The sequence below is a fragment of the Heterodontus francisci genome, chromosome 11 (genome assembly GCF_036365525.1).
Source record: "Heterodontus francisci isolate sHetFra1 chromosome 11, sHetFra1.hap1, whole genome shotgun sequence".
Taxonomy (NCBI): domain Eukaryota; kingdom Metazoa; phylum Chordata; class Chondrichthyes; order Heterodontiformes; family Heterodontidae; genus Heterodontus; species Heterodontus francisci.
In genome coordinates, this window is record NC_090381.1 from 77,739,580 (window position 1) to 77,753,407 (window position 13,828).

At 42.6% G+C, this 13,828-nt stretch overlaps 1 protein-coding gene across 2 annotated transcripts in view; it reads right to left on the reverse strand.

Annotated features, from left to right (window-relative positions):
• Nucleotides 1–13,828, reverse strand: part of dis3l2 (DIS3 like 3'-5' exoribonuclease 2) — a 410,232-nt gene that overhangs the window by 222,334 nt on the left and 174,070 nt on the right. The gene's annotated exons all lie outside the window — the stretch shown is intronic.

Below are 13,828 nucleotides of genomic sequence, written 5' to 3' on the forward strand. Positions count from 1 at the left end.
CCATATTCAACACTCAATTTTGGTAAGTGCAGTACATAGCTAGTTAAACTTTACCTTCTTAGATAGCATGTTCTTAGTTAACATAAAACACATCTTTTAAAATTAAATCAAGCGGATTTAATTAAGAGCTATTTCTATGACGTTGGTAAAAATCTACAAGCCCCACTTTTGCAGACAAAAGCAAGTCATTAATATTTTAAAAGCAAAATACTGCGAATGCTGGAAATCTGAAATAAAAACAAGAAATGCTGGAACCACTCAGCAGGTCTGGCAGCATCTGTGGAAAGAGAAGCAGAGTTAACATTTCGGGTCAGTGACCCTTCATCGGTCACTTCCGATGAAGGGTCACTGACCCGAAACGTTAACTCTGCTTCTCTTTCCACAGATGCTGCCAGACCTGCTGAGTGGTTCCAGCATTTCTTGTTTTTATTTCATTAATATTTTAATTGAGTTTCATAGAATTATACAACATGGAAGGAGTCCATTCAGCTCCTTGTGCCTGTGTCAGTTCTTTGACAGAGCTAATCCCGCACCTTACTCTTTCCCCATAGCTCTGCAGATTTTTTTTTATCAACTATATATTCAACTCCCTTTTGAAAGTTACTATTGAATCTGCTTCCACTACACTTGCAGGCAGTGCATTTCAGATCATCATAACTGCGCAATATAATAAAAATTATAAATTCTCCCCATCTCTCCTCTGGTTCTTGTTATCAATTGTCTTAAACCTGTGTCCTTGGGTTACTGACAATCCTTCTAGTGGAAACAGTTTCTCCTTACTTACTCTATCAAAACCCCTCACAGTGGCGCAGTGGTTAGCACCGCAGCCTCACAGCTCCAGCGACCCGGGTTCAATTCTGGGTACTGCTTGTGCGGAGTTTGCAAGTTCTCCCTATGACTGCGTGGGTTTTCACCGGGTGCTCCGGTTTCCTCCCACAGCCAAAGACTTGCAGGTTGATAGGTAAATTGGCCATTATAAATTGCCCCTAGTATAGGTAGGTGGCAGGGGAATTGAGGGAAAGTGGGGATGGGGTAGGAATATGGGATTAATGTAGGATTAGTATAAATGGGTGGTTGATGGTCGGCACAGACTCGGTGGGCCGAAGAGCCTGTTTCAGTGCTGTATCTCCAAATAAATAAAAAATAAATAAGTTTGAATACCTTAATTAAATTTCCTCTTAACTTTCTCTGCTCTGAGTACAATTCCAGCTTCCAGGAAGAGAAATCTATGGCTTAACACGCACAAATCTTTGAAGATAGTAAGACAAAAAGTTGATAAATCTGCTTTAAAAAAGCCTATGGGATCTTTGATTTTTATAAATAGAGGCAGACAGGACAAAAGCAAGGAAGTGATGCTAAACTTTTCACTTATTAGGCATCAGCTTGAGTATCTTATTCAATTCTGGGAAGGATGTCATGACCTTAGAGAGGGTGCAGAAAAGATTTACCAGCGATGAGAGATTAGATTGGTTTTGTTTTTAATTCAGAATTGTTAAGTTTTTATATTTTTTAAATGATTAAATTTACCCACCAAGTTGTCTTTTGTGCTTGTAAATATCTTGCTGAAAGTTTTTTATTACAAGGATTCAAGCTGATTCTTAAGTCTACATTTCAACTGGACATGTTGTTACCTGAAAAGTGGACAGTTTTCAACACATCTGGTCATCATGAGCATGTACAGGAATTTCCCAGCATATATCAGCTGACCTGAAGTCAAATGTTTCACCCTCATCCTGTTAAAATTTGTAAATGTCTTCGCCTTTCCCAAAGGACTGTCATAGAGTCATAACATTATACAGCACAGAAACAAGCCCTTCGGCCCATCATGTCCGTGCCGGCCATCAAGCACCTATCTATTCGAATCCCATGTTCCAGCACCTGGCCCATAGCCTCGTATGCTATGGTGTTTCAAGTGCTCATCTAAATACTTCTTAAATGTTGTGTAAAACAAATTAGATTGAATTCCCAAGCTTTATTTCAGGTAAAAACTAGGCACAAAGTTTGGAGACACGATGAATAGTGAGAAGGCTTGTAGTAGACTTCAGGGGGTATAGACTGGTGAAACAGACAGAAGACGTTTAATACAGAGAAGTGTGAAGAGATCTATTTTAGGAGGAAGACAGAGGAAAGGCAATAAAAAAAGCTAAATGGAACAATTTTGAAGGAGGTGCAGGAACAGCAAAACCTGGGACTTCATACACAAATCCTTGAAGTTACAAGGACTGTTAGGACCAAGGAGGAATGCACTGTCTTTCTCTAGTTCTACTACTCCACTGGTCACAACATATATTTAAATGTTTTATTAGTTACCGATATGGCCAATTATATACTTTATATTAGCTTCAGAATAAAAATCCACCAACCAGGTTTCTTAAACAACAAAATTATTGATTTATTACAAAAAAGACTTATTCAATAAAGGCACAAAGCGTATTAACACACAGTTTGAAATATGAAAGCATAAATATCTACCCTTCTAAAATAACCGAACACACATGCATGCATACACACACGCAGGTTAAAGAAAAAAATAAAGAAAAATGAAAAACTGGCCCTGCAGAGATCAACTTAAAAAAAATTACTTTGGCCAACTTGTCAATTGGGCCTTTGGTCTGGCATCTGGGTACATGTAGATAGCTGTCACTGGGAACTTTCAGGAGCAGTTCTGTTCCTGAGGCATTGAGTAGTCTTGTAGGCTTTTCTGGAGAATTACTGCAGGATTGGGTTCAGCTATCACACTGGATTCTCAGAAGAATTTTCAAAACAGGTGGCAAAGGCTGAGTTGGGTGGCTTCTCTATTAGCAGGCCAAACAACAAACGAGCATTCAAACAGTCCACGCCCAAATCAGAAAGCCAAAAACTCCTGACAACCATAAACCTAGACATGTGACTTCTCTGTAAACAACTCCAATAGCCAGCAAGGCTCCTTAAGTTTATTTACCACTTTATTGTCTCTCCAGTAAGTGATTTTAAAAAAAATAATCCAAAGTGTCCTTCCAGTAACGTTTACAAAAACAAATCCAGGCATCTCCTCAGTTTTTCAAATGAACCAATTTTCACAATCTTTAAACACGAGTCCTCAAATAAATATCAATAATGGAAACACCTTCATGACAGGACAAAAGTTGATAATCTGTTAAAAAGAAAAAGCATATGGAATCCTTGGCTTTAGAACTAGAGGCAGAAGGGACATAGGCAATGACCATGATACTAAACTTTTCATTGATTAGGCATCAGCTGGAGAATCGTATCCAATTCCGGGAAGGATGTCTTGGCTGTGGAGAAGGTGTAGAGAAGATTTACTAGAGATGAGAGGCTTCAGTTAGTTGAGAGATTAGATAAACTGGAATTGTACTCATTAGAGCAGAGAAAGTTAGAGATTTAAAAATGGAACTCAAAATTATGAGGGGCTTTGATAAAGTAAATAAGAAACGGCTTCCACTGGAAGGAGTGTCAGTAACCCAAGGACACAGGTTTAAGATAACTGATAAGAACCAGAGCAGAGATCAGAAGAATTTATTTTACGTAGTGTGTTATGATGATCTGAAATGCACTGCCTGAAAGGGTGGTGGAAGCAGATTTAGTAGTAACTTGCAGAAGGGAATTAGATATACACTTGATAAGGAGAAATCTGCAGAGCTATGGGGAAAGACCAAGGAACGGGATTAATTGGCTAGCTCTATCAAAGAACTTGTCACAGGCACGAGGTGCTGAATGGACTCCTTCCATGCTGTATAATTCAATGAAAACTCAATTAAAATATTAACTGCTGCTTTTCTATTAAAAACTGCTCAATTAACCAACAATGGTAATTAGTGCACCTAATTAGGAACAGTTGTGCTTTCTTTGCTCAGTTAAAATGAAAAAATAATTACATTTTAAAATGAAAAATATATTTAGTTTTCTCAAAAAGGTTGAAAATTCAGTAAATTCCTTTCTCTTCATAAATTTTTCAGGACTTGGAAAGTGTTTTTACTATATAAACTCAAACATGATGTAAGCAATGAAGTTTTGAGCATTTTGAAGTCATTTTAATTTCTTTGTGTAAGTTTGTGTTTACTATTAATGTCTGTTTAAGTAACACACTGCTCAATAGTGTACTAAATGCTTTAAGGCAGGAAGGTTAAATCAGGAACTGAATAATAACCAGGAAAGTTGTAGGGGGTGCCAAAACCACTAACGGGTCTCAGGAGAAAGCTGGCAGATTGTTGGGAGCTGAAGCGCAATGCTGCCAAAAAAGGGGGGGAAAACAGTAGTTTGGATCTCCTTCTCGCAGGCCGCTCCCGAACAACTACACTAGATCCTGCTCTCCAATACATGCCAAATCCTAGCAATCACCCAAAATAGTGCGAAATTAAGTCACCAAAGTCCCCAAATCCCTCCTCAGTCTTGTTGAACCCATATCACACCCTCACAACACCCCCAATGCTAAAAAAGGGACTATAATTTATTTTCAATGCTCCCTGATACCAGGAGTGCGCCTAATGCTGATGTTCCTTGTGACATTCCACCCCAATGTCCCCAAATCCTAGGAGTCTTCTCCCAGTGCTTCCAGATTTTGTCCTTGTGTTCACAGACACTGCCCCCCCCACCATTACAAAACCTCTGACTCACATTAAATTCCGTGATTCTATATTTGATATATTACTGGAATTATATATTTGAACCCATAGGCGTCTCTGCTCATCCACAAGTCATCATCTTTCCAGAGTCTGTATAACCATTCCTTGCTTTTTGTTTCTCTCTCAAACTGTATAACCTTACTCACTTCTGCACTTTAGTAGTCTGCCCATCCTGTCTGTCTTTGATGTTTCTTACGGTCCTCTTTACACTACTTCATTGGCTGTAAAGTGCTTTGGGATGTCCTGAGGTCATGAAAAATGTTATATAAATGTGTCTTTCTTCTTTAATGTTATCCAAACCCTTTACTTTTTTGAATTGCGGAGGGAGTGAATGTTTGTACATAGGGTGCCAATCAAGCAGGCTGCTTTGTCCTGGATGGTGTCGAGCTGCTTGAGCGTTTTTGGAGCTGCACCCATCCAAGAAAGTGGAAAGTTATCACACTCCTAACTTGTGCCTTGTAAATGGTGGGGAGTCAAGAGGTGAGTTACTAGGCAGGATTCCTAGCCTTTAACCTGCTCTTGTAGCCATGGTATTTATATGGCGACTCCAGTTTAGTTTCTGATCAATGGTAACCCCCTAGGATGTTGATAGTGGGGAATTCAGCAATCATAATGTCATTGAATGTCAAGGGGAATTGGTTAGATTCTCTCTTGTTGGAGATGGTCATTGCCTGGCACTTGTGTGGCGCAAATGTTACTTGCCACTTATCAGCCCAAGCTTGGATATTGTCCAGGTCTTGCTGCATTTCTACATGGACTGCTTCAGTATCTGAGGAGTCGCGAATGGTGCTGAACATTGTGCAATCATCAGCAAACATCCCCACTTCTGACCTTATGATTGAAGAAAGGTCATTGATGAAGCAGCTGAAGATGGCTGGGCCGAGGACACTACCCTGAGGAACCCCTGCAGTGATGTCCTGGAGCTCAGATGATTGACCTCCAACAACCACAACCATCTTCCATTGTGCTAGGTATGACTCCAACCAGTGGAGAGTTTTCCCCGTTTCCCATTGACTTCAAGTTTTGCTAGGGCTCCTTGATGCCATACTCGGCCAAATGCTGCCTTGATGTCAAGGGCAGTAACTCTCACCTCACCTCGAGTTCAGCTCTTCTGTCCATGTTTGAACCAAGGTTGTAATAAGGTCAGGAGCTGAATGGCCCTGGCGGAATTCAAACTGAGTGTCACTGAGCAGGTTATTGCGAAGCAAGTGCCGCTTGATGGCACTGTCGATGACATCTTCCATCACTTTACTGATGATTGAGAGTAGACTGATGGGCGGTAATTGGCCTGGTTGGATTTGTCCTGCTTTTTGTGTACAGGACATACCTGGGCAATTTTCCACATTGCCAGTAGCTGCCAGTGTTGTAGCTGTGCTGGAACAGCTTGGCTAGGGGCGCGACAAGTTCTGGAGCACAGGTCTTCAGTACTATTGCCAGAATATTGTCCGGGCCCATAGCCTTTGCAGTATTCAGTGTCTTCAGTCGTTTCTTGATATCACGTGGAGTGAATCGAATTGGCTGAAGTCTGGCATCTGTGATGCTGGGGACTTCAGGAGGGGGCCGAGATGGAACATCAACTCTGCACTTCTGGCTGAAGATTGTTACAAATGTTTCAGCTTTATCTTTCACACTGATGTGCTGGGCTCCCCCATCATTGAGGATGAGGGTATTTGTGGAGCCATCGCCTCCAGTTAGCGGTTTAATTATCCACCAACATTCACGGCTGGATGTGGCAGGACTGCAGAGCTTAGATCTGATCTGTTGGTTGTGGGTTCGCTTAGCTCTATTGCATGCTGCTTATGCAGTTTGGCACGCATGTAGTCCTGTGTTGTAGCTTCACCAGGTTGATACCTCATTTTGAGGCATGCCTGGTGCTGCTCCTGGCATGTCCCCCTGCACTCTTCATTGAACCAGGGCTGGTCTCCTGGCTTGATGGTAATCGTAGAGTAGGGGATATGCCGGGCCATGAGGTTACAGATTGTGGTTGAGTACAACTCTGCTGCTGCTGATGGCCCACAGTGCTGCATGGATGCCCAGTTTTGCATCGCTAGATCTCTTTGAAATCTATGCCATTTAGCACGGTGATAGTGCCACACAATAGGATGGAGGGTATCCTCAATGTGAAGGTGGGACATCGTCTCCGCAAGGACTGTGCGATGGTCACTCCTACCAATACTGTCATGGACAGATGCATCTGCGGCAGACGGATTGGTGAGGATGAGGTCAAGTATGTTTTTCCCTCTTTTTGGTTCCCTCACCACCTGCCGCAGACCCAGCCTAGCAGCTATATCCTTTAGGGCTCGGCCAGCTCGGTTAGTTGTGGTGCTACCCAGCCACTCTTGGTGATGGACATTGAAATCCCCCACACAGAGTACATTCTGCATCCTTGCCACCCTCAGTGCTTTCTCCAAGTGTTGATCAACATGGAGGAGTACTGACACATCAGGTAACGGGGGTGCAGTAGGTGGTAATCAGCAGGAAGTTTTCATGAGACTTTATGGGGTCCAGAGTTGATGTTGAGGACTCCCAGGGCAATTCCCTCCCGACTGTATACCACTGTGCCGCCACCTTTGCTGTGTCTGTCCTGAAGGTGTGACATACCCAGGGATGGTGATGGCAGTGTCTGGGACATTGTCTATAACGTATGATTCCGTGAGTATGACTATGTCAGGCTGTTGCTTGACTAGTCTGTGGGACAGCTCTCCCAACTTTGGCACAAGCCCCCAGATCTTAGTAAGGAGGACTTTGCAGGGTCGACCGCTGTTGTTTCGGTCCCTAGGTTGATGCCGGGTGGTCCGTCCGGTTTCATTCTGTTTTATTGACTTCGTAGCGGTTAGATACAACTGAGTGTCGTGCTAGGCCATTTCCGAGGGCATTTAAGAGTCAACCACATTGCACTTAAGAGTCAATCACATGGCTGTGGGTTACATGTAGGCCAGACCAGGTAAGGACAGCAGATTTCCTTCCCTAAAGGACATTAGTGAACCAGTTGGGTTTTTACAACAATCGACAATGGTTTCATGGCCATCATTAGATTAGATTCCAGATTTATTAATTGAATTCCAATTCCACCTTCTACTGTGGTGGGATTCGAACCCATGTCCCCAGAGAAATACCGAGTCACTAGTCCAGTGACGATACCACTACGCCATCGTCTCTGTTGTTTCTGGATGTTCCCTGACCTTTTATTAAATGCCTGCTCTATGTTATCACCTATAACTTGATTTAGCACTACCACATCCCTTGCTGGGCAAAAAACAGTTTAGAATGTATAGCAGAAACCTTTCCCTTACTTTACTTACTACATTACCTTCAACTCAGTCTCGCTCTGAACAGTCATCCATTATTATAGCTCTGTTGCCCTTGATACCAAATGTGAGGAGTGGTGCCCTGTTGCATTCTTGAGAGTGGCTCTTATGCAAGACAATGGGCCAGAATTTACTGGAGCCAACAAATGAATTGTTAATTTCTATGACCTTTTAATTGGACACCCTACACTCTAGTACACTATATCTGCTGCTCACAACGCATTCTCCTCTATATTGGGGAGACCAAATGCAGATTGGGTGGCCGCTTTGCAGAACACCTCTGTTCAGTCTACAAACATGACCCCGGTTTCCGCTCACATGTTACTTTAATTCTTCACCCCACTCGGACCTCTCTATCCTCAACCTCCTAAACTGTTCCAGTAAAGCTCAATGTAAGCTCAAGGAACAGCACCTCAGCTTGCGATGAAGCACTTTATAGCCTTCCAGACTCAACACAGAGTTCAAAAACATCAGATCATAATCTCTGCCTCCATTTATTTTTTGTTTGCATTTTTGGACAACAGCTGTTAGTAACAATTCTGCTATTTCCCAATAATTCCTCCTCTAAACTCATCTTTTGCTTCTTTACTTGTCCCATTACCATCTCCTTTTGCTTTGCACCATCATCCCTTTAGTCATTTAAACTCTCCAGCCTTCCACTCTAAGACAGACCTTCCCCTTTTGTTCTTTTTCACCACCACCACACACCCACACCGCCCTTCCCCTCCTCTGCACTTGCTACTGCATCTCTACATTTTTCTAGTTCTAATGAAAGATCAACCTGAAAATGCAGTTTCTCCCACCACAAATGCTGCTGGTCCTGCTGAGCATTTCCAACATTTTCTGGTTTTTTTCAGATTACCAGGGTATACACTGTAGCATGTGAGTAGTCCTTTTATACCTTTGTCAGCCGCTCGTCCACAACAGCATGGGTGTGGACAAGGAGCACTGATCTCCCACTGCTGTGCAACTCTTACTTATGCCTCCAAGGAGCTGGTAATGCACATCAGTGGGCACATCCTGGGGCCTCACCTCAACTGGAGTGCTAGACAAAGTGAAGAGGAACAGCAACTTCACAAGATGCTGTTCAAGGGGCGTCACCCTTTTCAAGTGCACAAAGCATTGACCAGCAGCTGAACTCACAGTTCAGAATCAATGGCTGAGAAGGCGCAACAACAAAATGTGTAACACATCTAGGGCAGAGTCATGACGCTTAAGGACAAATGGCTAGTCACCTTGGAAGAGTCAGGGTGCTCACCAAGTTAGTCATGAAATCAAGTTTGAACAGTGGTAGTGATGGAGCAGACCTGGGCCTCCTGCGGGGATGTCTGTTGTAAACAGGTACAGGGAACAGGAGGACTTGCTTGGAAGTGGGAATAGCCTAGTGAATGATGAGGACAGCCGAAACTCCAAAGAAAGGCGACCATCTGATGATGCTACTCTCAAACCAAGACAAGAACTCTTGAAAATCAGAACAAGGAATGTGAGGACACTCTACCAGAGTGGTGAAATAGACAACTGCACGAAAGAGATGTTAAGACACAACATCTACATTTTAGGATTGGCAGAAGTTAGATGGATGGAATCTGGTAAATAGACAAAGGTAAGCAGGTGATGATCTTCTCGGGTGGGGTAGAGAACCTAAGAATGGAGTTGGAATAATGATGACAAAGAAGGCAGCAAGAACAATGCAGGGGTATTGGCCAATACCAGAGAGTGTGATAATGGCAAAATTTAAAGGGAAACCAATGAACATTGTGTGTTTACAACTGTATGGGCTCACACAGGTTCACAGTGATGAAGAAGTGGTGAAGATTCTATGAGGAGGTGCAAAAAGCATTGACACGTGAAGAGTGCAGACATCTCGAAAGTCATGGGCGATTTGAACGCAAAAGTTGGCGCAGAGGGACATGGAAATGTGGTAGGAGCTTTTGGACTAGGAAGGAAAAACAGCAGAGGTGAATGCCTGATCCATTTCTGTGAGGAAAACTTCAGACAACACCGAAGACTGTACACCTGGAAGAGTCCAGGTGGGGTTTACAGAAATCAAATAGATTTTCTGATGATCAACAAAAGATACAAGAACGGCATCAAGAATGCCTTCACTTAGCCAGGTGCAGACATCAATTCAGATCACTGCCTGCTTGTAATGAAGATGAAGATCAGGCTGAAAATCCCGAAAAGGAATCCCATGAAAGATCAAGCCAACTTAGACAGACTGAGAGAGGAAGATGTGATGAAGAAGTATGCTGCAGCAGTTACCATCAAGTATGAAGCTTTACTTCAGGAAGGGACAGTGTGAGATCTTAGTGAGGAGGAAACAACAGAAAGGCATTGGGAAACGTTGAAAGAGAGCATGAAATACACAGTAACTGAGATGGTCCTCAAGAAAGAGAGGAGGAAACATCATGAGTGGATGACTGATGAAATACTAGATATCTTGGAGAAAAGGAGACAGAATAAGAATAAAGAAAAAGGCCAAAACAAAAAAGCAAATAAGAAATGCATGTAGGGTGGCCAAGGAAAGGTGGTATGAAGACTGTTGCAAGGAAATAGAAGAATTGGAGAAAAGGCATAATGAGAACATTGCATGAGAAAGTTAACGCACTGACAGACAAGAAGAAAACAAACAGTGGCTGTATAAGGAGCAAGCAAAGTGTACTTCTCTTTACCCTTTTTCAAAGAAACAATGGGTGCAGTACATTAGTGAGCTGTCTGACAACGAAGACAGAGGTCAAGAGAAGGACCAGAGATAACAGAGGCAAGTCAGTGCAGCACTCAAAAAGATGAAAGCAAAGAAAGCACCTGGAATCAATGAGATACCAAAAGAATGCCTGAAAGCCCTGAATAACGTTAATATTGGGAAACTGACAGACCTCTGCAACAAAATTTACAGAATAGGATTCATACCTGTGGATCTTATGCAGTCAGTGTTCATTAAGCTCCCAAAGAAACCAAAAGCCCTAGAGTGTTCAGAGCACAGGACAATAATCCTCATGAGTCATGTAATGAAAATGATTTTAAGAATCATTTTGGAAATCACCAGAAGTACAGAAGTAGAGATAGATGATAGTCAGTCAGGATTCAGAACAAAGAAATGAACAAGAGGGGCCATCTTTAACTTGAGAGTAGTGATCAAAAGATATCTGGAAAACAAAAATCTGCGTATACATGCTTTATAGACATTTGATAGAATCTACCATCAAAAAATAATGGAGTGCTTAAACAAACTAGAAATTGACAGAAATGATAAAAGGATAATTCAGAATCTGTACTGGAAGCAATAAGTGATGAGACTTGATAGCGGCTTATCAGTTTCCCAATCAAAAGTGGAGTGTGTCAGGATTGCGTTATGTCCCCAAAACTGTTCAACCTGTACACTGAAACTCTCTTCAGAGACATAGAACATCTACCAGGTTGCAACATTGGTGGGCTGAACATTAACAACTTGGAGATACGCAGATGACACTGCACTGATTGCAGAGTCAGAAGAGGCCCTACAGGAAATCGTGAACAAGTGAATGCAAGGAGTGTGGAAAATGGATTAAGAATGAATGTGAAACATAGAAAATAGGAGCAGGAATAGGCCATTCAGCCCTTTGAGCCTGCTCCGCCATTCATTATGATCATAGCTGATCATCCAAATCAGTAACCTGTTCCCGCTTTCTCCCCATATCCTTTGATCCCTTTTGCCCCAAGAGCGATATCTAACTCCTTGAAAACATACAATGTTTTGGCGTCAACTGCTTTCTGTGGTAGCGAATTCCACAGGCTGACCACTCTCTGGGTCAAGTAATTTCTCCTCATCTCAGTCCTGAAAGGTTTACCCCGTATCCTTAGACTGTGACCCCTGATTCTGGACTCCCCCACCATCGGGAACATCCTTCCTGCATCTACCCCGTCAAGTCCTGTTAGAATTTTATAGGTTTCTATGAGATCCCCCCTCACTCTTCTGAACCCCAGCGAATATAATCCGAATCGACTCAATCTCTCCTGCCATCCCAGGAATCAGTCTGGTAAACCTTCGCTGCACTACCTCTATAGCAAGAACATCCTTCCTCAGATAAGGAGACCAAAACGGCACACAATATTCCAGGTGTGGCCTCACCAAGGCCCTGTATAACTGCAGCAAGACATCCCTGCTCCTGTACTCGAATCCTCTCACTATGAAGGCCAACATACCATTTGCCTTTTTTACCGCCTGTTACACCTGCATGCTTACCTTCAGCGACTGGTGTACGAGAACACCCAGGTCTCGTTGCATATTCCCCTCCCTCAGTTTATAGCCGTTCAGATAATAATCTGCCTTCCTGTTTTTGCGACCAAAGTGGATAACCCCACATTTATCCACATTATACTGCATCTGCCATGCATTTGCTCACTCACTTAACTTGCCCAAATAACCCTGAAGCCTCTCTGCATCCACCTCACAACTCACCCTCCCACCCAGTTTTGTGCATTTTCTGCAAATTTGGAGATATTACATTTAGTTCCCTCATGTAAATCATTAATATATATTGTGAATAGCTGGGGTCCTAGCACCGATCCCTGCGGTACCCCACTAGTCACTGCCTGCCATACGGAAAAAGATCTGTTTATTCCTGCTCTTTGTTTCCTGTCTGCCAACCAATTTTCTATCCATCGCAATACACTACCACAATCCCATGCGCTTTAATTTTACACACTAATCTCTTACGTGGGACTTTGTCGAAAGCTTCTGAAAGTCCAAATAAACCACATCCACTGTCTCCCCTTCATTAACTCTACTAGTTACATCTCGAAGAATTCTAGTAGATGTATCAAGCATGATTTCCCTTTTGTAAATCCATGCTGACTCTGTCCAATTCTACCACTGTTCTCCAAGTGCTCTGCTATGAAATCTTTGATAATGGACTCTAGAATTGTCCCCACTACGGACGTCAGGCTGACTGGTCTATAATTCCGTTTTCTCTCGACCTCCCTTTTTAAATAGTGGGGTTACATTAGCTACCCTCCAATCTGTAGGAACTGTTCCAAACTCTATAGAATCTTGGAAGATGACCACCAATGCATCCACTATTTCTTGGGCCACTTCCTTAAGTACTTTGGGATGTAGATCATCAGGCCCTGAGGATTTATCGGCCTTCAATCCCATCAATTTCCCCAACACCATTTCCCTACTAATACTGATTTCCTTCACTTCCTCCCTCACTAAACCCTGTGTTCCCCAACATTTCTGGTACATTTGTGTCCTCCTTTGTGAAGATAGAACCAAAGTATGCATTTAGTTGGTCAGCCATTTCTTTGTTCCCCATAATAAATTCCCCTGTTTCTGACTGTAATGGACCTACATTTGCCTTCACCAATCTTTTTCTCTTCACATACCTACAGAAACTTTTATAGTCAGTTTTTATGTTACCCGCAAGCTTACTCTCGTACTCTATTTTCCCCTTCTTAATCAATCCCTTGGTGCCCCTTTGCTGAATTCTAAACTGCTCCCAATCCTCAGGTCTGTTGTTTTTTCTGGCAAATTTATATGCCTCTTCCTTGGATCTAATGCTATCTCTAATTTCCCTGGTCGGCCACGGTTTGGCTACCTTTCCCGTTTTACACTTGCGCCACACAGGAATAAACAATTGTTGCAGTTCATCCATGCACTTTTTGAATGTTTGCCATTGCCTATCCACAGTCATCCCTTTAAGTAACGTTTTCCAATCCATCATAGCCAACTTGCGCCTCATACCTTCGTAGTTTCCTTTATTAAGATTCAGGACCCTAGCCTCAGAATCAACTACGTCACTCTTCATCTTGATAAAGAATTCTATCATATTATGGTCGCTCATCCGCAAGGGGTCTCACACAATTAGACGGTCAATTATTGCTCTCTTATTACACAATATCCAGTCCAGGATGGCCTGT